We start from the raw sequence: 23,814 nt of genomic DNA, 5'->3' as shown, positions 1-23,814 counted from the left end.
TGACTGAGTAATATTCCATTGTATATACATACATCTTATTTATCCATTCATCAGTCAATGGACATTTAGGTTGCTCCATGTCTTGGCTTCTGTAAATAGTGAACCACAGCTACTTTTAACTAAAGTGAGGTGTGAGCAGTGGGGTATAATCCTCCAGCCCTACTAGAAACATCTATCAGCCTGTGCCCCTCTCTGACCATCCAACAACCCCCTTTGAAAGAAACAAAAAAAAGCTCTCCTATCAAAAGAGGGTCCTCATCGTAATACATCCGGCTTTGCAGTTGACACCTGTTAAAACATTTTTTCATAAAAACGCAACATTAGAATCATATGGTAGATTCAAAAATGGCTTTCTGTTTAGAAGTTCTTGTGAGAATTGCCATTTCATGTTTTGAAAATAAAATAGTGCATTCCATTGATGACCATTTCATAATATATTGGGTTAGCCAAAAAGTTTGTTTGGGTTTTTCTATAACATCTACTGAAAACTACAAACAAACTTTTTGGTAAACCTAGTACAAAAATATCAAATTACTATATTGTATACTTGAAACTAATATAAGTAAATTATATTTTAATTTCAAAAATTAAAAAATTTAAAATAGCACATTTGATACAACAAAAGTATTCTTCTATCTGTACCTGTTCACATCTGTCATGTTACCAGCTCCATCTTTGTACAGTTACAATCACGAAAGCTGCATGCAGGACCATTTACTCCCTGATTGCAGCTGAGTTAACTCCTGGGTGCTCTTCACAGTTGTAAGGGAGGGAAAAAAAATGTTTTGTAGGTGATTTTTTTTAAAAAACCAATATTAAACTCTGGATTTTAGAAAATAAAGAGACTCGAGGTTAAATATCTTCCCTCTTTACGTGTTATCACCATTGGAGTTATAATCAAATTGAACCGACTCAATAGACATGAGTTTGAGCAAGCTCCCGGAATTGGTGATGGACAGGGAAGCCTGTCATCCTGCAGTCCATGGGGTCGCAAAGTGTCGGACAGGACTGAGCAACTGAACTGAACTGAACTGACAACTAATTTTTTAGGATAAATAAAATCACCTCCCATCGATGAACAGATTGGAAGCCCTGAGGTGGGAAATGTGTCATTTGACCAAACAATTTGTCAAGAACCTATCGCGTCCGGCACAGAGCAGCTCCTTAATCTACACGTCTTAAGTGAACTCCCAGTCTCTGCTCTCATTAGGCCGTGTGCCCCATTCCTGCTTTAGAGGAGCTTCTGCATGGTCTCTTAGCATCCTCTGTATAGGAATAAAGATGGTCAGTTTCCCTTGGCCAACTTGTCCCCAGAACCATCCACACAGAAAACCAAAACAAACATCTAAATAGAGTTCAGATAAATTTCCTACCCAATGTCTTAGAACCAGTTCTTGATACAGTCATAGGGAACCATTCTCCACATGCTTATATATAGGAATGATGCAACAATTTTCCTTACTCTTTAACCAAAAGTTCAATCAGGGATTTCTCCAGAGGTCCAGGGGTTACAACTTTGCCTTCCAAGGTGTGGGTTAGATCCCTGGTCAGGGAGCTATGATCCCACATGACTCATGGCCAAAAAATCAAATTATAGAAAACAGAAGCAATATTGTAACAATTTCAATAAAGACTTTAAAAATGGTCTACAACAAAAAATCTTTTAAAAAAGTTCAATCAGTCTCACCTTTCTTGAAGAAATTCAACTGTTAAAAAAAAAAACCAGACTCTTACAAGTTAGGAAAAATTTGGGCCAATGTTTCAGAATTATTTTTCTTTTTTTTAATTTAATTTTCTTTGCCTGCACTGGGTCTTGGTGGCAGCATGTGGGATCTAGTTCCTTGACTAGGGTCAAACCCAGACCCCTGCATTGGGAGCACAGAGTCTTAGCCACAGGACTGCCAGGGAAATCCCCTCAGAATTATTTCTAATTTAAGTGCCCATTGTGTTCCCCAGCTATACACGTAGTCACACCTCTATCACCCTCAAATTGCTATTCTAACATTCCTTTCCTTTCCTGCTATTTCCAAGAGGTCAGAGGAAAAATGTCAGTAGCAAAAAAAAAAAAAAAAATCAGGAAAACAGTTGAAGATTTAGGAAATTTTTTTGACATCTTTTCCATAGCCATCAAAAAATGATTTTTTTTTTTTTTTAAAATACCTGGCCATCCCTTGGCATGGGTCTCTCCCCCCAGAGCATAACTTAATACAGAAAACATTGTCAGGGGCTGTAGAACAAGTTACTACTGAATGGCCATTGAATGGGACACATATTCAAAAAAGTAATCATTGCTCTGCTGTTGACACTGTCAGTGCTCAAATCTGGCTAAACTTGTAATCACTCACTTAGTGGAATCTGGGTCATTGCAGGATCCTGAGCTTAGAAAGAGAACTAGGTTACGGCTCTTGCATAGCCCAAGATTGAGGTAGGACCAGAGGGACCACATACCCATGGCTGGGCACCATGTTCTCAGCCCAGCTGGGTGTTGAGAAACCTTGAGGAGCTCAACTGTGAGGGTCTGGAGGGGAGAGAGTGGGTCTTACCTTTGCAACCACTGGCACCAGCCCAGGGCCTAACACTGGGCAAGTGAACTAAAACACCATCAGAAGTTGCACCTCCAGAGGGGAAGATTCCCCGTGTTGAAACGTGTATCAGGGCAGCAACAGTGATAACCGTCATTTTCCCAGACATAAAGTTGACACTGCAACCACGGGAGATAGCCCAGGAAAAAACAAGGGAGCATTAAAACCCCTCTGAATGTAGTCTTCTCTTCCTTTTTGCTGCCGTCACGCCTAAGAGCCCTAAATCCGCCTGCCCACCTTGCCACTCTCAACTCATGTACATTTTCACCCTGCTGGTGGCTCTTCAAGACATGCTTAAAATCCTATTTTCTTAGGACTCAATTTACAGGAAAAGAACAAGTCCAGCAAATCTGTGTTTCAATCCCAATTAACTTCTGAACATTAATCTCATCTGTAAAATGGAGAGATTTCCTACATCATTATGTTAACTACTCAATGTGGGACCTGGCACAGTGCTTAACAAATGGGATTTGGTACTTTTATTATAAAAGAGGAATTCAACAGTGTAGATTCATAAGGGAAATAGAAGGTGAGGGAGGCCTTTTTTTTTTTTTTAATTATAGTTGATTCGGGGCTTCCCTGGTGCCTCAGATGTAAAGAATCTGCCTGCAATGCAGGAGATCTGGGTTTTATCCCTGGGTCAGGAAGATCCCCTGGGTCAGGAAGATCCCCTGGAGAAGGAAATGGCAACCCACTCCAGTATTCTCGCAAAATCCCAAGGACAGAGGAGCCTGGTGGGCTATAGTCCATGGGGTCTCAAAGAGTCGGATGCTACTGAGAACTAACACTTTCACTTTCATAGCTGACTTATAATATTGTGTTAGTTTCAGAAGTGATTCAGTTATATTTATACATAAGTATATGTCTATATTCTTTTTTTTAAATTCTTTTCCATTATAATTTAGAGGGACCCTCTTTGCTGCTGCTGCTAAGTCACTTCAGTCGTGTCCGACTCTGTGCGACCCCATAGACGGCAGCCCACCAGGCTCCCCCGTCCCTGGGATTCTCCAGGTAAGAACACTGGAGTGGGTTGCCATTTCCTTCTCCAATGCATGAAAGTGAAAAGTGAAAGTGAAGTTGCTCAGTCGTGTCCGACTCTGTGCGACCCCATGGACTGCAGCCTACCAGGCTCCTCCGTCCATGGGATTTTCTAGGCAAAAGTACTGGAGTGGGGTGCCATTGCCTTCTCCGGGGACCCTCTTTAAAAGTAGTTAAATCACATCCTGATTTTTGATCTAGGCAAATTAAACTAATCATAACAGAATGGTGACAGGTGTAGTGAGCTGTGAGAAGGGAATCACATTTAGCTAGGATGGCTAATTATTTAGGCTAAAAATCGAAATGTTACTGGAAAAAACTGATGAGGAAGAAAGAGAGAAATTCTTAACAGACCCTGTCTTTCTCCCTCCCTCCTCCTCTCTCTCTTTCTCTCTCCACATACACACAGCTTTCAAGCAGCCTTGAAGTCGATAAAACTGTGACCCTAATACATTAAGAAAAATGCCCTAAACCAGCCAAGAGTGAAAATAAACATGACGGAGCAATAAATTGGGATCTGCTTCACCCTCCTCCTACCTCCCACGTGCTTGGGTTTTGCGGGGAAGCAACACAGCCCATATGGAGACTTTGGCGTAATCAAGACCCCCCCCACCCCCCGCACAGGCCCTCCCCCAGGTGACTCCAGGCCCAGGCATCCAGGGGCGCTGTATAAACATGAGCTGATGCAGATGGAATGAGCAGATGTCTGGCATCCCACCCCGAGCCCAGGCTGCAAGGGACAGACCAAGAGAGTCAGGAGGAGGCTCAGAGGGGAGCAGGCACCCCGTTTCCCTGCCCATGTCCCTGATCCCTGAGTCCCAATGGTGGGAAGAAATGCTCATTCCACAGGTGGTGACCCCCCACCCCCATGCCTCACCCAGAGCGACTCCCAGACCCAGATAGAGCGTAAGAGTCAAGGCAGTTTAGAGGTCACCTAATCTGATCTGTCCATGTGACAGATGAGAACACTGAGGCCTGGGACCTTTAAAGAACTTGACCAACCTCATAGACCAGCTTATTACAAAAACCAAGAACAATTTCCAGGTCTCCTGCCTTATAGAGCAATCCTCTTTTCTTATACTTGACTCATATCCCTGATGGCTAGCAGGTAAAAAATCTGCCTGCAATGCAGGAGATTTATTTGGGTTTGATCCCTGGGTCGAGAAGATCCTCTGGAGAAGGGCATGGCAACCCACTCCAGTATTCTTGAATGGAAAATCCCATGGACAGAGGAGCCTGGGGGCTATGGTCCATGGGGTCGTAAAGTGTCATACATGAATGAAGTAACTTATAACACACACACCTGTCCAGGCATGATCAAAGATCATTCATCCAACTTCTCATTAAATTCTCACTATGTAAAAAAAAAAAAATACTAATAAAATAAATTCTCACTATGTGCCAGAGACTGTTACAGGTGATTGAAGCAGTAAGATTCTTCCATGGCAGCAATAAAGCATCTCTCTGCAGATGCCAAAAAAAGAACAATTACTCTGAGAACTTCTTGCCCTTCAACATCAAACAATTGGTAGGCTCCTACTATATGCCAAGTTCAATACTGGGTGCCAGGGGGAAAAAAAAAGAAATGGACAAGACACTCTCCCTCCCCTCCTTGGGGTTCTCCTAGTTGAAGTTAGATTCCATCGAAATGGATAAACAGAGAGGAGATTCAGACCATGAATTCACATGGAATAAACACAGATAACAAACAGACAAGATTAAATATTTAGATCATGTATTGGCCAGGGGTTAAGTGGATTAATGGAGTGATGAGTTGGGCAGAGTTATGGGATTTCCGTGTTTAGACAGGGTAGATTAGGCTGTCCAGCATATGGAAATGCAAAGCGAAACTGCTATCATCAGCAATACCACCCTGTATTCATCTCTAGAGGTGCCTTTCTGTTAAAGGGTGTAAGGTGCTGGATGAACCGGGTCTTGTCTCGCCAATCTTTATGACATCCTGGTGAGTCAGAGCCGGAGCTTTAATTCCCAGGCTCCAGGTGAGGAGACAGAGCCTGGGGTGAGAGTGAGAAAGCCAAGAGCCACCAGGACCGAGTCCTGGCCCCCCTTCCCCTCCAGTCCAAATGCCTCCGGAGTACTTGGGCAACTGAGACAGGCACCAACACGATGACCCGTTGTAACACAGCCCTTTTGATCTTTTACCTCAGAGGAGGAGAAATTGTGAGCTACCTTGTAATTATTTCCCGAGTGCTTCAAATCTACGTCTTGGGATTCTCTATAGAGCATAAGTTTCTTAAGGGCAGGGACCTACCTTGAATGCCCCCCGTCCCTCCAGGTTCAGAAGATGCTGCAGACATTGTATCCTTTGCGCTGAATGAGTGAAGAAATCCCATGAAAAACAAGATGGCGCTGGCATCCAGCGGGCGCTGCCGTCCAGCAGGCACAGTGCCTGCTGCCCATTCGTTCTCACACCTTGCTGCCCCTCTTGCCCCTGTGAAGCTTGGTCTTGAAACAAGTCTCTACACAGTCAGAGGTTCATTTAGACGCCCTGAAATCACTCACTCGACTCCGGCGTCAACAGGTACAAAAAAGGTTCTTCATGAAGCCCTTGCTGTTTGTTTTCTGGATCAAGGAATCCCATGGCCCGGCTCTCGTGTGCATCCCACAGGGGCTGCTACTCAAAGAATGACGGGCACAGGCATCTGGTTCCAGCACCAGGCTCGTGTTTGCTCCTCTGAGTAAGTCCTCTCCCAAACCAGACAGCCACTCACTAGCCAGATAATTTGGAAAGTCTTTCTCTAAAATTATTAGCTTGTTGCTTCTTCATAGCATCATGGCTTTTAGACCGTATCTTGTCTGTCTTCCAGACGCCTGATATGGAAAAGTGCTAATTTGCAAAGCAGTTCTAAGAGAGGTTAGATGCGGATACAGGGCAGTGGAGAGATGACCATCCATTCGTACGCCAGATGCACAGTCAAGCCAAACAAACTAAAACACCGGATTTTGGAGCAGAGAAAGGTTTATTGCAGGGCCATGCAAGGAGACTGTTGCTCATGTCCTTCAAAGCCCCGAGAGCTCCCTGAAGGGGTTCAGCCAAGCACTTTGAAAAGCCAGGTTTTGGTGGAGGAGGTGTCGCAGGGTCTGTAATCAACTTGTTCTCTGACAGCCTGATGGAGAAGTAACAGAATGGTGTCACAGGGGGTAACATTATCAGGCCTTAGGCTCCAGGAGGCCTGGGGCTGTATGCTCTTGGTCCTCAAGTAGTTAACATCTTCCGTTTGTTGGAGAAGGGGAGGTTTTTTTTCCCTTTGGTCAAACAATCCAGGAAATGTGCATCAAATACTATTATCTGGATACTTCAGAGAGGAGCTAGAGCAGAGGATAGGAGGGAAGCCCTGTTCTGGGAAGGCCCCATGGGGTCCTACTCAGTTACAAGATCTGTGTCCTGCTGCCGTGTTAGCAATATGGCAGTTTCCTCTTTTTTTTAACTTTGTGCTGGGTCTTCGTTGCTTCACGGGCTTTTCTCTAAGTGCGGTATGAGGGCTTCTCATTGCAGTGGCTTCGTTCATTGCAGCTTCCAGGCTCTAGAGCACATGCTCAATAGTTGTGGCACATGGGCTTAGTTGCTCCACGGCATCTGGAATATTCCTGGATCAAGGATGGAAGCCGTGTCTCCTGCATTGGCAGGCAGATTCTTTACCACTGAGTCACCAGGGAAGCCCCTGGCAGGTTCCTTCTAATGGAACCTTTTAATTTACAGACAAGCTGAGGCTTTGGGACCTTAAATAACCTACATTTTAAATGAAGCTTTAGCCCCTCACCTCCAAAATGAGAACTGTTCTAGTCCATTGCAAAAGTCTATTCCAGCTCCATGCTTTTGACTGCACTTGCCCTGCCTGTAACCTTCTTCCCGGACAGAAACTCTATCTCAGATAAAGTAAGGAACCTCACCTGTCCTTGCTGGGAACTCTTCCAATCTTTCTGTGCGTGGCATTCAGACAATCGCTGCAAATTGCTGCCAGGTGTAGGCAAACAGCCTCCTGACCTTTACACACCCTCCTCTCGGGTATGCTCGGCCTCCTGCTTCATTTCCCTGTTTGAATACCCTTTATCGCAACCCTACACAGAATAGAACTTGCTTCCTGACCCTGGACCATCTGTTCCACCCACAACTCCTGCAGTTCCTGCCAATCCACCCACCGTGTCCCCCAGAGAGATGGTGCATCCTCGGCCTTCCACTGTCTTCCAGCCCTCACTGACCCTCCATCCGATTTCTCCTGAGCACTCCCTTGCCTCTGGTTCATCCTCACCTAGGTCTTCAAAGTAAGTGCTTCTATTACTCTTCCCCCATGCATTGTTTCGCTCAATAAATAAGAATGGAACACAGACCCTTGAAGTTCTAAAGACTCTCAGCCCCTGAGAGACTGACTTGTATGTTGCGGTCCTGCTGAGTCAGTAAAAGAAACGACTAGTTCAAGATGGCTTTGGCCTTCCTTGGCATCTGAAGGGCACATTTAAAGGACGGGACGTGGAAAGTCCCTCAACAGTTAAAATATTCCTTGAAAATACAAACTGGCAGACTGAATTCATTATTGTGGATTCTTTTTTTTTTTCTTTTAAAGTAGAAAAAACATTTTTCAATACTCGGGTTATGTGCTTTAAACATTGTCCCGACATCTGTTCTTTAAAAACACAATAGAAGGCATGCTTTCAACTACAAACACAGATAAAATATGGCAACACAGCTCTGTATTTCTGGGCTACAGACATGCTAAGTAATAGGGATTTGCATGACTAAGCTTCTACTATGCTGACATATGCAAAATTCAGGAGCAATCAATCGGTCTTCTTAGCCTGACAATGTTTAAATGAGAAACAGCCTTCATCCTGGCTCTGAAGACTTTGTGAGCTCACAGGAGAATCTGATTGCACCCAATTTAATAGCAATTTTAAAACAACTCTAAAGTCTCCTTAGCTAATAGTGATGTGGGCAGTGATTCTAATTACGGGAACAAAAGGTCAGTAGGGATTAGACCCAGGCAAAGGGCACAATTCACCTGACATTCGGCTCAAGCTGGTTTTTAAAATCTCACTTTGCTTGCCAAAAATATATCTATTCATTAATTAAAAAATTTTAAGACCCGGAACAGAATGAATATCTCTCCTGAAACTTATTTCATGCTACGTTTTTGTAGCCATGTTTTTGCTTTTCCTTTAAGATGTGTTACCTTGTGGCAATGAATGAATTCTCAAAAGCTCAGTCAGTTAAACGCTACAGTGACAGCATCTGTTTTGTTCTTTTCAATGGCAATAAAAGTGGATGAGAGGTTCTAATCAAATTATTTTTCCCAAAACATCAATTACCTACCCCTCAAAAGACTCAGATTTTGAATTTCCTGAGTCAGCCTTAATTTCAAATTTTCTGTTGCCATTTCACAATAAGTAATTAAAATGTCCGGGAGATTCTTAGTTGTTTGTTTGTTCTGGAAGGAGGGAAGCTTATAAATGGCATTGAAACCCTGTGTTAGCTGGCATATCTTGACACTGATTCAGGAAATGCACTCATGGTCCAAGCTGTGAGAAAGTTTTAGTGGCCCACTCATAAAACCTATGGATTATTTCATAGGGGCCCCAGTTTCACAGGTCCAGCCTGAAGCTGAATTGGGACTGGCTTCCTTCCATATTTCCCCATGTTGTGGATTAGCTGTGGGTCGCTGGTTCGCTCTGGTTCACTGCTAGAATGGGATATGGGGGATGGGGGGGGTGGTCACTGGCCAACCACACCTGAGACCCATTTCACAGAGTTTCACAGGGAAGAAAGGGTGGCTGACAGGTAGCCTCTCCTGGCACCACCTCCCTCCCTCCTCAGGAACAGCAATTGTGATGCAAGAGAAGACTGTTGGCCCCAAGGGTCTGGGGTGTGATGGTTCTCAGAGGGAGGAGAAAAGGATGTTGGTGCTTTGAGAGTGGCGGGGACCCGCCCACCCGGGACCCCGGTGGCGGCAAGATCTCTGATGGAGCGTTAGAGGCTCAGTGAAAGTAGAAATGCCTGGCTTCTAATCAACCGCAAAAGACTGGACACTAAGTAATTCAGCAATAATCATGAAGACCTAAAGACCAGTGACCCTTCCAGAAATAGTCAGGACTGACAGGCCTCCAAGACTCTCACATCAGTGCTTCCCAAACTGTAATGTGCACACAAATAGCCTTCATGTCTTGTTAAAATGCAAATTCTGACTCAGCAGGTCTGGGGTGGGACCCACGATTCCGTGTTACTAATAAGCTTCTGATGATCACACTTTGAGTAGTGTCTTAGTCATTCTGGCAACTGAACAACAGAAATTTATTTCTCGAAGTTTTGGAAGCTGGAATGTCCAAGATCGAAGTGCCAGCAGATTCATTGTCTGATAAGGTCCTGCTTCCTGGTTCTTTTTGCTGTGTCTGGGAGAAGAGGTAAGGGAGCTCTCTGGGGTATCTTTATAAGCACACTAATCCCTGGGACTTTCTGGCAGTCCTGTGGTTAAGATTCCACACTTCCACTACAGGGGGCACAGGTCCAATCCCTCATCAGGGAACTGAGATCCAGAATGCCAAGTGGTGTGGCCAAAAAAATAAAAGAACACTGATTTCATTCATGAGGGCTCTACCTTCATGACCTAATCGCCTCCCAAAAGCCCCACCTCCCAATACCATCACCTTGGGAGTTGATTTCAACCTATAAATTTGGGGGAGGGCAAAAGACATTCAGTCTATAACAGATAGAAAGGTCTTAATACAAACCTAGGAAAAGTAGAGAAGCCCGCCATGGACAAGTAATGATGGTCAGAATTACCAGCCCTGGGAGGTGGCTCTTAAAGACACAAATTCAATTTGATTTAGAAAAATCAAATAAGTGAGATTTCCTGTAACCATGTGTTGTGGAGAAAATGCATACTCATGTCTTGTGATATATGCTAGCCCATTAGTAATTTTTAAAGCTTTCAAACAGCTGTTATCCATCAAAACAGACTGGTCAGCAAGGGCCAGCTCTAAGTGAGCTGTTTTTTCTTTATCTCTTAACAGACCACACTGTCTCTGAGCCTTCTCTCAAGTCACCAAATAGCCTCAAGATCTTCCACCTGCTACAGGTTCTACTTCCCAATGGGCCATCGTAACTTTTCCAAATAAAATAGGAAAATATTCTGTGCCAGGGGCTATATCCACCCTTCTCTTAACACCCATTTGCAGCCTTCCTGTAAAGGGAAGACTGCAGTGTCTAAAGGCTTAAGAATATGCCTGATCTTGGATTCATCTTAATTTTCCAGGTGTCTAATGAGAGTTTCATGAGCTATCTGCAATCCTTTTGGAAAAGCTTCTCTAACAAATTCTCTATTCCTAGAGGGCTGAATGCAGCTTCCTTAGGGTTTAAGACACTATGGACATTATCAAGTCTTAACCTTTCCTAGAAGGATAAAAGCCTCTATAGGGGTTCAAGATGACACTCCCCCTTCTCACTGAGAAACTTTTCCAGGAATTCACTGAGAATTTCCCACATCCCTGAGACAGATGATGTCATTATGTCCACGAGTACAGGGACCGTGGCTTGCTCCTAAAATCATTCGTTTTGTATTCCATGTCTTTTAAGTCAAGTGGAAGTGTTCATGGCATTGCACCAGAAGACAGCACTGGGCAGCCAGGGAGAGCTAGACTCGAATTAGACTGCAGCTTACCAGCTGTGACACCTTAGGCAAGCTACTTTATTTTTTCTGAGTCTCAGCTTATTAACTGTAAAGTATTAGTCATGAGCAAGAATAAAATAATATTAATTATGAAGTAGATCATAAGACTGTTTGAGGATTAAGTGGAATATCCTATGAAAAGTACCTGGCCTAAAGTTGCTATTCAATAAAGCGAATGAGAGCCCTCTCACAAGGAAGAAGATTTCAGCTTTTATTCCTTTCACACTCTTTATTTTGTCTTAGTGGACTGGTGGCTAGGGGGGAATCCCAATCACTCTTGTATTTCTCTTCCCATCAGCTGGCAATCCATTTTCTGGCCAACAGTCAGGTCCTTTCCACCGTAGTCAGACTGAAAGCCAAATAATAATAATTTTTTAAAAAGAAAAAGAAATCTTATCCATCTAGGTATCATGAATTCTTCTAAGATTATAAATTAGGCCAAGATAAAATTTTGTCATTCTTCTGGGATGATGCATTGGGCCACGTCTTGATTACATTAGATCTTATCTAGATGACCTCTTATTGTGCTTCCAGAACAGCTGAGAAATCTGGGCTGTGCTTTGCCCACAGCTGCGTACATCAACCCTCCGCCTCTCAGCAACACCTCATCAGTCCTCTATACTGAACTCCTATCCTCTAGTTATCCAAACTCTACACGTAACCCAGACCCTGTTTTGTTTTGTTTTGTTTTCTTTCACTCTGTCTCAGAGTTACCTGGCTAAAGAAAATTGCTTTCCAAGTCTGGGTTCAAACCCTTTTCCTCCCACCGTCCCACCCCACCCAAGGCCCCCAGGACTGAGCACACAGAGCTAGGCGAGGGGTTGAATGATTGAGTGAATAAATGAACAATTGTTCCAGCCGCTTTGGGCGCCGTGTCAAGTGTGCTGGGACACAGGCCATCTGCTTTGTGTCTTAACACCACGTGGTGTTTGCTTACTCGTTTCTTTTAGGTCCCTCCAGCCTCCCAAGCACCAGGGTACTTGGGTCATTCAGTAACACCTCTTAGCCAGGGGATTCAAAGTAGTTCAAGATGAGTGACTATAATGAACCATCCTATGAAATGGTATCTATCTGGAAGGGGAGAGAATTGCAAAGGTGAAAAGAGGACTCAGGTATCCTTACCCCAAAAATATTGCCTACAGGGTCAGCTGCCCACCCCTCTGAACTGCACAGATGACCTTCCATCTGTGTCCTGGCATTGACCGTCATACACCTTACGCTCAGACGCTCTAGTTCTTACTTCTTAGACTCTATGTTTGAACCATCAGCAGCAGCATCACCCAGGAACTTGTAAGAAATGAATGCATAATCTTGGGCCCTTGCTTCTTAGACTCTATGTTTGAACCAGCAGCAGCAGCATCACCCAGGAACTTGTAAGAAATGAATGCATGATCTTGGGCCCTCCCCAGGTGTACTAAATAAGGATCTGCCTTTAACAAAATCCCCAGATGATGAAAACACTGCTTGTCCGGGGGCTATACATGCTTCAAGTAGCACGGCTCTGGATTACCCATCATCCTTTGAACAAGCCGCAAGTGCTCATACTTCCAGGCCTTTGCTGGTATTATTCCTTCTGCTTAGGATACCCTTCCTCAGCTTCTCTCCCAGAATTCTAGACAATTTCATCTCTTATGCAGAAATCATCAGAGCACCCATCTCAGCACTTGGCAAAGAGCTTGCTGATCAGTCTACACATATGCATTCCTAACCACCTTGACTTTCAGTTGGTTGTTTATTGAGTTCAACTGTGGGGACCATGCTGATTTATCAACCAGCATATGATCTGTGCTCAACAAATGTTCATTGAACCCACATTGACACTAGCCCCATCTTCTCTGTCATTTTCACATCTTAGAGATTCCAGAAGAAGCCATGTGGCTCGTGAGACATCCCACCAAATTTTAACTTGTGCCATGATTAGCATCCTACAAATGCCCGTGGGCTTGCTGAATGGCCACCCACCTTGACACAAAAACTTGAGATTATATATACTATTGTATTTTACATATGCCCTCACTGATGTGCTAAGACAGAATGATGGTCTGCTCTGGATCGTCTTTGGCAGATGGTTATAAATTGCAGAGCATAAATGTAAAGGCTGATTTGTAACCTATCAGTAGGAGCCTTAATGGTCCTAAACAGGCCCTCACAGTGTTTTTCTCTGCCAGTCCAGGAACACACAACAACAAGCTTTGTGGGTAGGTAAGTTGATATTCAGGGGAAAAAAAAAAAATTAAAAACACACTTTGAAAATGGAAGGCATTGAAATAAATTATAAAATCATCTCAATTTTCCTGCTTCTTACTTCAACCTCATTCATGACTATAACAGCTTGGTTTTCAATGACTGCTACTATGAAAATTTTCTCCTTTCTCAAGGCTCCAGCCAAACCCCACTGGAAATGAAAGAACTGAGCAGAGAGATGGTTGAAATTTCCCATAAGTTGAGTTTTTTATTACGGTGACTGCTGCTTTAAAAGCCAGTCGTAACACATATGGCTTACAAATTATTGCCTCATGTAGGAAAAGCAAAATTCTCTTTCTCCAAGTAGATGTACACTCGCCCAAATCCTATGGCATGGTTTACAGCAGAGGTACTGTTAAAGGCACCACAAACAAGCCTGGAAGAACTCATGTATGGGCCTTTCTCGTCACATGTGCTGTGATAATGCTGGATTCCTGGGATGTATGTTCTGGGGATCAGTCATTGACAGTACATGACCAACAAGAGTTTTAGAATTTTAGGTTGAAGATGAACTTTGAGGTCATTTCATCTAATGTTTGGATCTCTTAGGTAACATCCCTACCAAGTGGCCATCCAGCCAAGACAAGAAAACCTCTGGTAACCGGGAACCCACTACCTCCCCAAACTCTTAAGTCCCTTAAGTCTGATCTCCACTTGTTCACCTTCCATCTTTCCTGTGCAGGAGCACAAAAACAGCATCTTTAGGATCCCACCATCAGGAGAATTCAGGTCCAGTGGTTTCCTATCTTCAAAACTGTTGTTGCTCAGTTGCTCAGTCATGTCCAACTCTTTATGAACCCATGGACTGCAGCACGCCAGGCTTCCCTGTCCTTCACTATCTTCTGGAGTTTGCTCAAACTCATGTCCATTGAGTCAGTGATGCCATCCAACCATCTCATCCTCTGTTGAGCCCTTCTCCTCCTGCCTTTAATCTTTCCCAGCATCAGGGTCTTTTCCAATGAGTCATCTCTTCACATCAGGTAGCCAAAGTATTGGAGCTTCAGCTTCAACATCAGTCTTTCCAATGAATATTTAGGACTGATTTCTTTTAGGATTGACTGGTTTGATCTCCTTGCAGTCCAAAGGACTCTCAAGAGTCTTCTCCAACACTGCAGTTCAAAAGCATCAATTCTTCGGTGCTCAGCTTTCTTTATGGTCCAACTCTCACAACCATACATGACCACTGGAAAAACCACGGCTTTGACTGTACAGCCCTTGTTGGTAAAGTAATGTCTCTGCTTTTTAATATGCTGTCTAGGTTGGTCATAACGTTTCTTCCAAGCGGCAAGCATCTTTTAATTTCATGGCTGCAGTAGGTTCAAGTTCTACATTCCAGGGAAACAGAACCTGCTTAGTCTAACTGGATGTCACTCCTTGTCCAGAGAAAGGCCAGCACCACCAAGACCATGTGCATCAGAGATGGGGAGTCCTCCAAAGTATTTAAAAGGAGGTGTTGAATCCAGAAAAAGGAAAAAAAAAAACCTGTTTTTTCTGACAAGGCGAGAGATGCAACAACTGTAATAAGGGTAGTTGAACTGGAAGATGAGCCATTGGTTCAGTCAAAGACTGACAAAAACTATCAGATGTCTACAAACCCACAATCCAACTTAAAAAAAATTTTTTATATTCTTGCTTTTGCTCAATCCTGGAATAATCTCTTCAACCTCCAGATAATTCTCACTAATAGGCTGGATCCCACCTGCCCTCCATTTCCAGCACTGCATCTGCCTTGGTGTATAGATACCCTCGTGCTTGGACATCCCCTTCCCCCTACCAGACTGTAATCTCCCAAGATGGGAATCAAATCCTGTAGTTTTCTTTTTATCCTTCACAACACCTATACAAAGTACGAACTTACACAGAGTTGCTGTTTTCCAAATCAGCGGGAAATGTCTTACTTCAAGTAGATGAACATCCAGCAAGTAGGGTGAAGGACAGGAAGTTGTGAATTACCCTGAGTGCTTAAACTTCTTCCTTTTAAGATTTTATGGCAAGCGGGACTTCTGCGGGCTAAGTAAAGATTTCGTTTTCATGATTGTAGTGTGAAATTGAAATATCTCAACATATTAATATTCATCCTCTGACATTTTAACTATCATTTCTGTTCTCTCGTGTAGTCGACTACCAGTAATTGTGTCAGGATTCAGAGCAGAAATATGAGCATCACATTTGTCTCTGCCCTCAAGGAGCTCATCAGCCTTGATAAGTCCACGGCAGAAAAATAATAAATCAGGAATCCCAGGATGAGAATCAATACTCCGGAGATATAGACTAAGTGCCTCTCTAATCCTTTAAGTCAGAGTCTCTCAAAGCACACCCTCCGACTTTCTGCAACAAACTCACTCCTGGCACTTCTTACACTGCAGACCTCCAACCCATGCCTGACTTATAAAATCAAGCATTTAGCCTAGTGCTTGGAGTCCAAGAGTTTCTAAGAAGCCCCCGAGTGGGAATTTCATACACATCATAAATTGAGAGCTACAACTCTAGTTATAAATTCTTGAGACCTGAGCACACAGAATGTTATAATATGGATATTCCAAAGCCAAAACAAAGAAACAAAACCTGTTAAAATCCCAACAAAACAGTGTGTAAACTCACACTAGCTTATCATCTGATGAAAGGAAACTCTCGTGCAGTATCATACTCGTTTTCCATGGCTCACCAGTTACCAGCATACACTGTTTTATCGTTAAACCCTGCAGGAGATGGATGCCTTGCTTGACAAGAAGAGTTTTCAGCCAGGCAAGTGGCTGGAATGCTGTCTGGCCTGTATGCTGGTTAGAAGGCTGCAGCAGACGTCAGCATATCCAGGTTACATTTCGGGTTCCTGCTAACTGCGACGTGCAGCATTTGTCCTCCAATCATTCGTGGACCCCATAACAGGTAGGTTTTTTTCTGACAAGGGGGGAGATGCAACAACTGTAATAAGGGTAGTTGAACTGGAAGATGAGCCATTGGTTCAGTCAAAGGTAAAGAAGTGTAACCTAACATCTCCCTCTTCTAACAGCCATTGACGACTATCAAAAAGTTAAAACTAAAATCTGTCTTTCTAACAGTAAGTTGGAGATTTTCAAAGGGCAACCCTGGCCTCAGAGCTGAGTTTTAGCTCCCCCTCCCTGCTGCCTTGTAGCTGATGTGGGAGCAAGTCCCCCACCTCTCACCCAGCCTCCTGCTCTGTCCGATGCTGGCAGCACCTGCCCAACTTCTGGGGTCTTGGTTGGATCCATGGTTCATGGACGCAAAGGTATTTCCTATGCTCTAAGTCAGGACTTCTCCCCCAGGGGTCCAGGGATCCCGTTGGCTCTGTTAGTGCTTTAATGAGCATCCTGATGTTATAAATAAAATAGGTATAGGCTGTGCTATGCTAGGAGAAGGCAATGGCACCCCACTCCAGTACTTTTGCCTGGAAAATCCTATGGACGGAGAAGCCTGGTAGGCTGCAGTCCGTGGGGTCGCTAAGAGTCAGATACGACTGAGCGACTTGACTTTCACTTTTCACTTTCATGCATTGGAGAGGGAAATGACAACCCACTCCAGTGTTCTTGCCTGGAGAATCCCAGGGACGGGGGAGCCTTGTGGGCTGCCGTCTATGGGGTCACACAGAGTCGGACACGACTGAAGCGACTTAGCAGCAGCAGTGCTAAGTCGCTTCAGTCATGTCCGAGTCTCTGAGACCCCATGGACTGTAGCCCACCAGCCTCCTCTGTCCTTGGGATTCTCCAGACAAGAATACTGGAGTGGGTTGCCATGTCCTCCTCCAGGGGGTCTTCCCGACGCAGGGATGGAACCTGCGTTTCTTACATCTCCTGCCCTGGCAATAGACAAACTTGTTTTTCTGGGGAAAGCGTCCATAGCTTTGATCGGATTTTCAAAGGAGTCTCTGACCTAAATTGCTATCACGTTCCTTTGCTCTGTAATTAGTTACCAAGTGTTTATTGAGTCTTTACTGTGGGGTCTGTCAGTAGCGGAGCAGCGACCCCCACTTCTCTTGTAACCTTTGAGCCGTCAAGGATGGGTCACAGCATTTATATGGTTTGGGTTTCACTGTAGAGGAGAGAGCGGTGAGGGTCATGCACCAAGAGCCGCCTGGGAAGCGTTACCTCACCTCGGGGGGAATCTACACCCACGGGGCGCTGTCCCCGGCCTCCAGCAGGGCAGAGTGGGAGGCTGTCGAGCCTGTTCTAAGTCAGCGCAACGTGTTTTCCACTCCAGCAACACCTAACATATGGCATGTGCACTGATGCCGATGAAAACAGTGATTCATCCTTAATCCTTAAAAAAAAAACACACACACACACAGTCGACCCTGTGGCCTTGGCTCTCCTCCCTGAATGCCCTTCTGTTCTCCAAAATGTCTGTGTTGCCACCTGCCCGCACCTGGTCCCGCTTGCTCCTCGGTCTCCCTCTCCTGCAGGCTCCCTGCCAGTCTTCTGATCTCTGGCTCCTTCTCTTTCCATTGCTCTTTCTTCTGCTTCCTCACCGTCCCTTCTGGGGATTTCAGCTGCACGTCCTCAGCCTTCTCTGCCATGTAACGACCTTCCCTCTCCTGTCCTGGCCTCGGTGTCTCCCACTTGGTCTGCCCTCTGCCTTGACCATCCTCCCCATCCCCCACCCCTTAGAAGGAATAGCTCCCTATCTGGGGGGAAGGGAAGAAGGTGAAGGAAAATGTAGGAAACATTGGGTGATGAGATAAAGAGGAGAAATTTGGGGGAAGAAGGGTAGCAGGATGAAAACACTGAGAATCACCAACTTCCTCCTGCTTTTTTTTTTTTGGAGGGGGCGGGTCACAAGGCACAGCATGTGGGATCTTAGTTCCCCAATCAGGGATCGAACCCAAGCCCCTGTAGTCGAAGCATGGAGTCCTATCCACTGGACCACCGAGGATGTCCCTCTCCTGCCACTTTGATGTACTTCACAAGGTCTTTTGTTTGGTGCCCAGCAGGGCAGAAGGCACAGGTGTTATATTCTGGGAGAAGACCAAACTTCACCAGCCTTGTAAAAAAACATAAAAGCAGAAAGAGAAGAATAGAGAGATAAGGAAAGATAAGAATAGAGAGATAAGAAGAAAAAAGAGAGGAAATGTCAAGGGATAACAGAGGGGAAAGAACAAAAATGGATAATCTCATAGCTTAACTCTCTTTAAACCAAAGCAGACCTTCATCAATAGTTAAGCAAACAGGGATAAAAAGAATCATATCTGGAGACAAAGGCAACCAGTCATTGTCACTAGATTTGGGATTTGGGCAACCTTGAATTGTGCAAGCAGGAGTGTTCTAAACATTGGTTATTGGTGGAGACTCAAAACACGTTTTCAAAAAAAGGCAGTATGATGCAGAGAAGTCAGAAAAAACTGGGTGAATCCTAGTTCAGTGTAACCTTGGTCCAGTCACAACCTGTCAGAGCTTCAAATAAAGATGAGCATACCTTCCAAGAAGTATATCTCTATCGCAGGATTGTTGTGACAAGTGATGATTTGTGTCAAGTGCCCTGAATACAGTTGTGGTTGTTATTATTTTTACTATCATTAAAACTCTGCTCTATGGTATAGAATCACGAGGGGAAATTACAATAACTAATAACCTGCAATCTACCAGAAATAAAAAGCACTGTCCTAAAAAGACCATAGAAATCCAACCATTGTGCACTTCACAATGCTTTCGTGGGGGGATGTACAGAATTTAACCACCAGCAGCAGGAGTCAATGCTTTTCCAAGAAGAGCCTCTACTAGAATCTGCCCTGCAGGTGGGAGTGGAGAGGCTGGGTATCCAGTAGGTTGGGGGTAGAGAGAGTCAACCTTACAAGTAGTGGTCAAGTTTCTAAGCCTCCGTTCCTCATATATAGAAAAAGGACAGTGATGTATACTTCACTGTATACAAGTTGGAAGATTAAAAGCCAACCAGTATACCAAGCCTGTGTTTTCTAGAACATAAGCTCTATGGGATATTAACGTGTGTGTCTGTGCTCAGTCCCTCAGTCAAGTCTGATTCTGCGACCCCATGGACTGTAGCCCACCAGGCTCCTCTGTCCATGGGGTTCTCCAGGCAAGAATGCTGGAGTGGGTTGCCATTTCCTACCTAAAGGGATCTTCCCAACCCAGGGTCATACATTGGCAGGCAGATTCTTTACCACTGAGCCACCCGGGAAGCCTAGTAAGTGTTACCAAAGTGGGAAAATGCTGGGTCACATGGAGGTCTCATGTGTCCTTGTGTGGACAGAGAAATGGAAGCAAATTTGCAGAATCTACCAGCATTGCAAATGCACAGACTTCTTGACACAGCAATCCTGCTAATGAGATGTGAGGGAGAGATTCAATTGATTTCTTATTGCAGGACTTCTTCAGACAGGAATGTGATCTGCAGCTTTTCCCAAACATATTTAAATCCAGGCTCCTTTTCTTGTAGAACATCTCCTGGGATTAGTGTTCCAAGGAAGACATTTGGAAACACTAAATTAGATCGTGCATGTGTGAGCTGGTACAGATGGTACTCCATAAGCCTTTTCTTTTCTTCTGATGGTCCCAGGCTTAGCCCAAGCCCTCCTGTCCCAGCACCACCATCTGTTCCCTCTGACCAAAGTCTCTCTTCTCCCTCGTCAGCTACAAAACACGACACGGTCCAATAACTTCTCCTGGATGTCCTGTCTCTGAAGTGTAGAATCCCTCAGAAGTTTTCTAAAGCTCTTCACTGTTCAGAGCAATAAGAAATGAAGAACGAAAACATTCTCTCTCCTCCAGCTCCTTTCTCTGTGTTCACTTCGACTCTGTGTGGACTGACAAGGCCAAATACAGCTCAGGCACTAAAGGTGAGCATCAGAGACTCGAAGTGAAATTCACTTGGCAAAGAAAAATTCGTTGATGTATCATGGGTTCTTCAACAGCCAAGTCAGGGGAGCAGGGCCTGGGAACTAGAACACAAATTAGAACAGAGACTGGGGAACCGAGAGGGGTCGGATAGAAGCAGCTTCAGGAATGAGCTTCTCTTTCCTTTCTCTTTTTTTTTTTAAAGATTAATTTATTTGTTTGGTTACTTTTGGCTGCGCTGGGTCTTCATTACTGTGTGAGGGCTTTCTCTAGTCGTGGCCGGTGGGAGCTAGTCTCTAGTTGTCGTCCCGGGACTTCTCGTTGCAGTGGCTTCTCTTGTTGGGGAACACGGGCTCTAGGCCAGCAGGCTCAGTAGCTGTGGCTTGTGAGCTCAAGAGCGCTGGCTCAGTAGTCATGGCGTACAGGCTTAGATGTCCTGAAACATGTGGAAGCATCCCAGAGCAGTGATCAAAGCCCTGTCCCCGGCACTGGCAGGCAGGTTCTTAACCACTGGACTATGAGGGAAGCCCTCTTTTCTTTCCTGAGTCATCATTAGGCTTTTCCCCTAGGGTCTGATGGGGTGCCAGTGAGAAAATGTGTGACAGGTCAAGGAAGGAAGGAAGAAGGCAGGGGAGTGGTGGGTTTTAAAAGGGAACATGCTGTGTGTGCTATATGATGGAGCATGGGTGAATGAGTGGTCCCGCCACAGAGCAGGTCTGAAATAAATCCTTGAATGAATTAATTAATGGAAGAGCTGCCAACTAACTAGATAAGATCGAGTACAAATCAGAAACCGTAGTCACTGTTCTTCAGAGGAAGAAAATAAAGTTCTTGGCAAGAATCAGATCCAAGTGAGCAAGACAGCCTGTTTGACCAGGTAAGCGGTTCTCATGTCACAATAGCAGTGGGACGCGCCATAAGAGAAACACCTAACCGAACCACTTTTGTTCCAGTTCCTTCTCAGAGGAGCAGAATCCCAGCAAGGGGTTGGGGGAAGGTCATTCTTCTAGCCAGCGTGTGTCAGTAGACCTGAATTTTGCCCTAATCTGCTCAGAGAGGCTTTCTCTTCCTTTGTTTGGCTTTTTCTCCCCTCTGAGGATTGCCTCATCTCCATCCAGATAGTAGAGATCTTCAACTACTCACCAGGGGTTTGACACTGACTGTGGAATCTTTGATATTCCTTGAATATGAAACTAACACAATGGAGACTCACAGTATTGTTATTATCTTATTATAGACTGAAAGAAGGAAAAGAACATTTAACTGTATGCACAGCCAAAAACATCAATATTTATAAAAGACGCCAATTACTATAATAATTGTGGAGTATCTTATAGAACTGTAGAATGTCATACAACTGATGAAGGATGCATAAAATCTTAAAGTGTTAACTCTGACACACAAAAAAGAAAATGTTGTTTGGACAAGAAAGATAGATTTAAAAGTCAACATATTTAAGGAAAATATTATCAGGAAGATAGATCTTTAACAAGCAAAATATGACCTGCATTCAAAACCAAAGATAAAATTTTTAAATTATTCATTGATTTGAATTACGAATACAAGTTTCCCCTATATTTCACTGTAAATAATTGAGAGTTAACTTGAGAGTTAAAATGTTTTCAAAATAAAAGATTTTACTCAAAAATTTAACTTTAGATAACTTTCTGTGGTACAAAGTGATGGAATTAGGAAAACTAACATAAAGAAATAAAAACTAATAACAGGAAGAAATAAAATTTGAATGCATTCATGGGTAAATGATTGGAAATGACTGATGCTGGAAAAGATTGAGGGCAAGAGGAGAAGGGAGTGACAGAGGATGAGATGGTTGGATGGCATCATCAACTCAACGGACGTGAGTCTGAGCAAACTCAGGGCGCTAGTGAAGGACAGGGAAGCCTGACGTGCTACAGTCCGTGGGGTCACAAAGAGTCAGACCTGACTTAACAACCGAACAGCAAGAATAATGGGGAAATGAAAGCCATGTTTTCCTGAGGATGAATCTAAGAAAATTCTGATTGAAAAATAACACACACTTCTCCAGAACCTGCTCAATATTATATTTTTTCCTCTAACGATCTTTTGATCTGAGATCCCCTTCTTCTTTACAAAAGATAACATCTATTCTTTCAAATCACTTCTGTTGATTAAGATTAGTGAGTTGGAAAGATGATCCTAAACAATTCTGCCCCCAGCTGTGGCAGATTAATTTGTAACAGTAACACTCCCCCTAAGAATGATTGAAAACATGAAGATGGGGAAGAAGAGGCTGTCTGAGGGCATCAGAGTGGTACCAAGGCACCAAGGACCTGAGAGGGCAAAATTCCAGAGAAGTAGGACTCATATGGTTTGAACTTGATATCTGTCAGCTGAAGCAATTTTTCTCTGCAGGGCATTTGATAATCCAGATCAGCAGAATAGTGATCAAGAAAAAAGAAAACCAGAATCTGAGTATTATCAGTCAATGCAGGGATCTCACAAAAATGTCTAATTTCAGCTGAACGTATCTTCCTAAGTGTCAATGAAAAAGGCATTACCAACCTTTCCAAGTAAGCCCTCCATGGATATTATGCCCAGCCTTCGTTTGGAGTTATCAGTTGTCTCCTGAGCCATAATCAGAATTGAATATTTTTAAACCTTCACAAAATCAACATTGTAAGTTAACTCAGTAAACAGTCAAGTTGACCAAAGGTAAAGAGCCTTGTGAATGAATCAAAGACAAGAAAAATTCCTGTGGATTGAGTTCCCCAGAGGAAGACAGTGAGATGGACTTCGCAGCATAAAATTTTTATTGAGGACCAGCACCTGTGAAAAGAAGATGGGACGATGAAAATGGGCAAATGGGGAGTTGAAGTGTGATGTAGGCTCAGAAATTCTTCAGTTTACCAGGCAGGGAGTTTTAGAGTAAAAGAGTACCATGTGAGTTGGACCCCACTGGACCAAGAGCCACTTTTACCTCCTCTTGTATTAAGTCACGGGATTCAGAATGTGGCATGGCCTTGAGTAGGGAAGTCATGTACGGATGTGAGAGCTGGACCATAAAGAAGGCAGAGAGCTGAAGGACTCTTGAGAGTCTCTTGGACTACAAGAAGATCAAACCAGTCGATCGTAAAGGAAGTCAACCCGGAATACTTGTTAGAAGAACTGATGCTGAAGCTGAAGCTCCAATTCCTTGGCCACCTGATACAAAGAGCCAACTCATTTGAAAAGACCCTGCTTCTGGGAAAGATTAAAGGCAGAAGGAGAAGAGGGTGACAGAGGATAAGATGATTGGATGGCATCACCAATTCAACGGACATGAACTTGGGCAAACTCTGGGAGATGGTGAGGGACAGGGAAGTCTGGCATGCTGCAGTCCATGGGGTCACAAAGAGTCGGACACGAGTTGGCAACTGAACAATAACAAGTTGGGCAAGGTGGCTTTCTGCAGATAAAGCAGACCCTGGAGGAGCTGACAGTTGAGGA

General features: G+C 44.1%; 2 long non-coding RNA genes across 4 annotated transcripts in view; one reads left to right on the top strand and one right to left on the bottom strand.

Moving 5' to 3' along the window:
• Positions 1-6,985, bottom strand: part of LOC147347717 (uncharacterized) — a 53,368-nt gene extending 46,383 nt beyond the window's left edge. Inside the window, exon 1 of the long non-coding RNA XR_015152519.1 lies at positions 5,893-6,985. This is a non-coding gene — a long non-coding RNA (uncharacterized LOC147347717). The remainder of the gene's footprint in view (positions 1-5,892) is intronic.
• Positions 6,186-20,572, top strand: LOC147347716 (uncharacterized). 3 transcript variants are annotated; one of them, XR_015152521.1, is made up of 3 exons: positions 6,186-6,319; positions 7,709-10,034; positions 10,644-10,767. It is a non-coding gene; the product is annotated as an uncharacterized LOC147347716 (long non-coding RNA). The 3 variants fall into 3 exon arrangements; XR_015152520.1 differs by lacking the exon at positions 6,186-6,319 and having other exon boundaries at positions 7,771-7,904; positions 9,938-10,034; XR_015152522.1 differs by lacking the exons at positions 6,186-6,319; positions 10,644-10,767 and adding exons at positions 16,249-16,429; positions 20,143-20,572 and having other exon boundaries at positions 7,772-7,904.
• Positions 20,573-23,814: the final 3,242 nt, after the last annotated feature.

Source organism: Bos grunniens, chromosome 23, assembly GCF_055505025.1.
Source record: "Bos grunniens cultivar Pamir isolate PY7600 chromosome 23, Bosgru_T2T1.0, whole genome shotgun sequence".
NCBI lineage: Eukaryota > Metazoa > Chordata > Mammalia > Artiodactyla > Bovidae > Bos > Bos grunniens.
The sequence above is the reverse complement of the archived record's forward strand: the minus strand, read 5'-3'. Positions and strand labels throughout refer to the sequence as shown.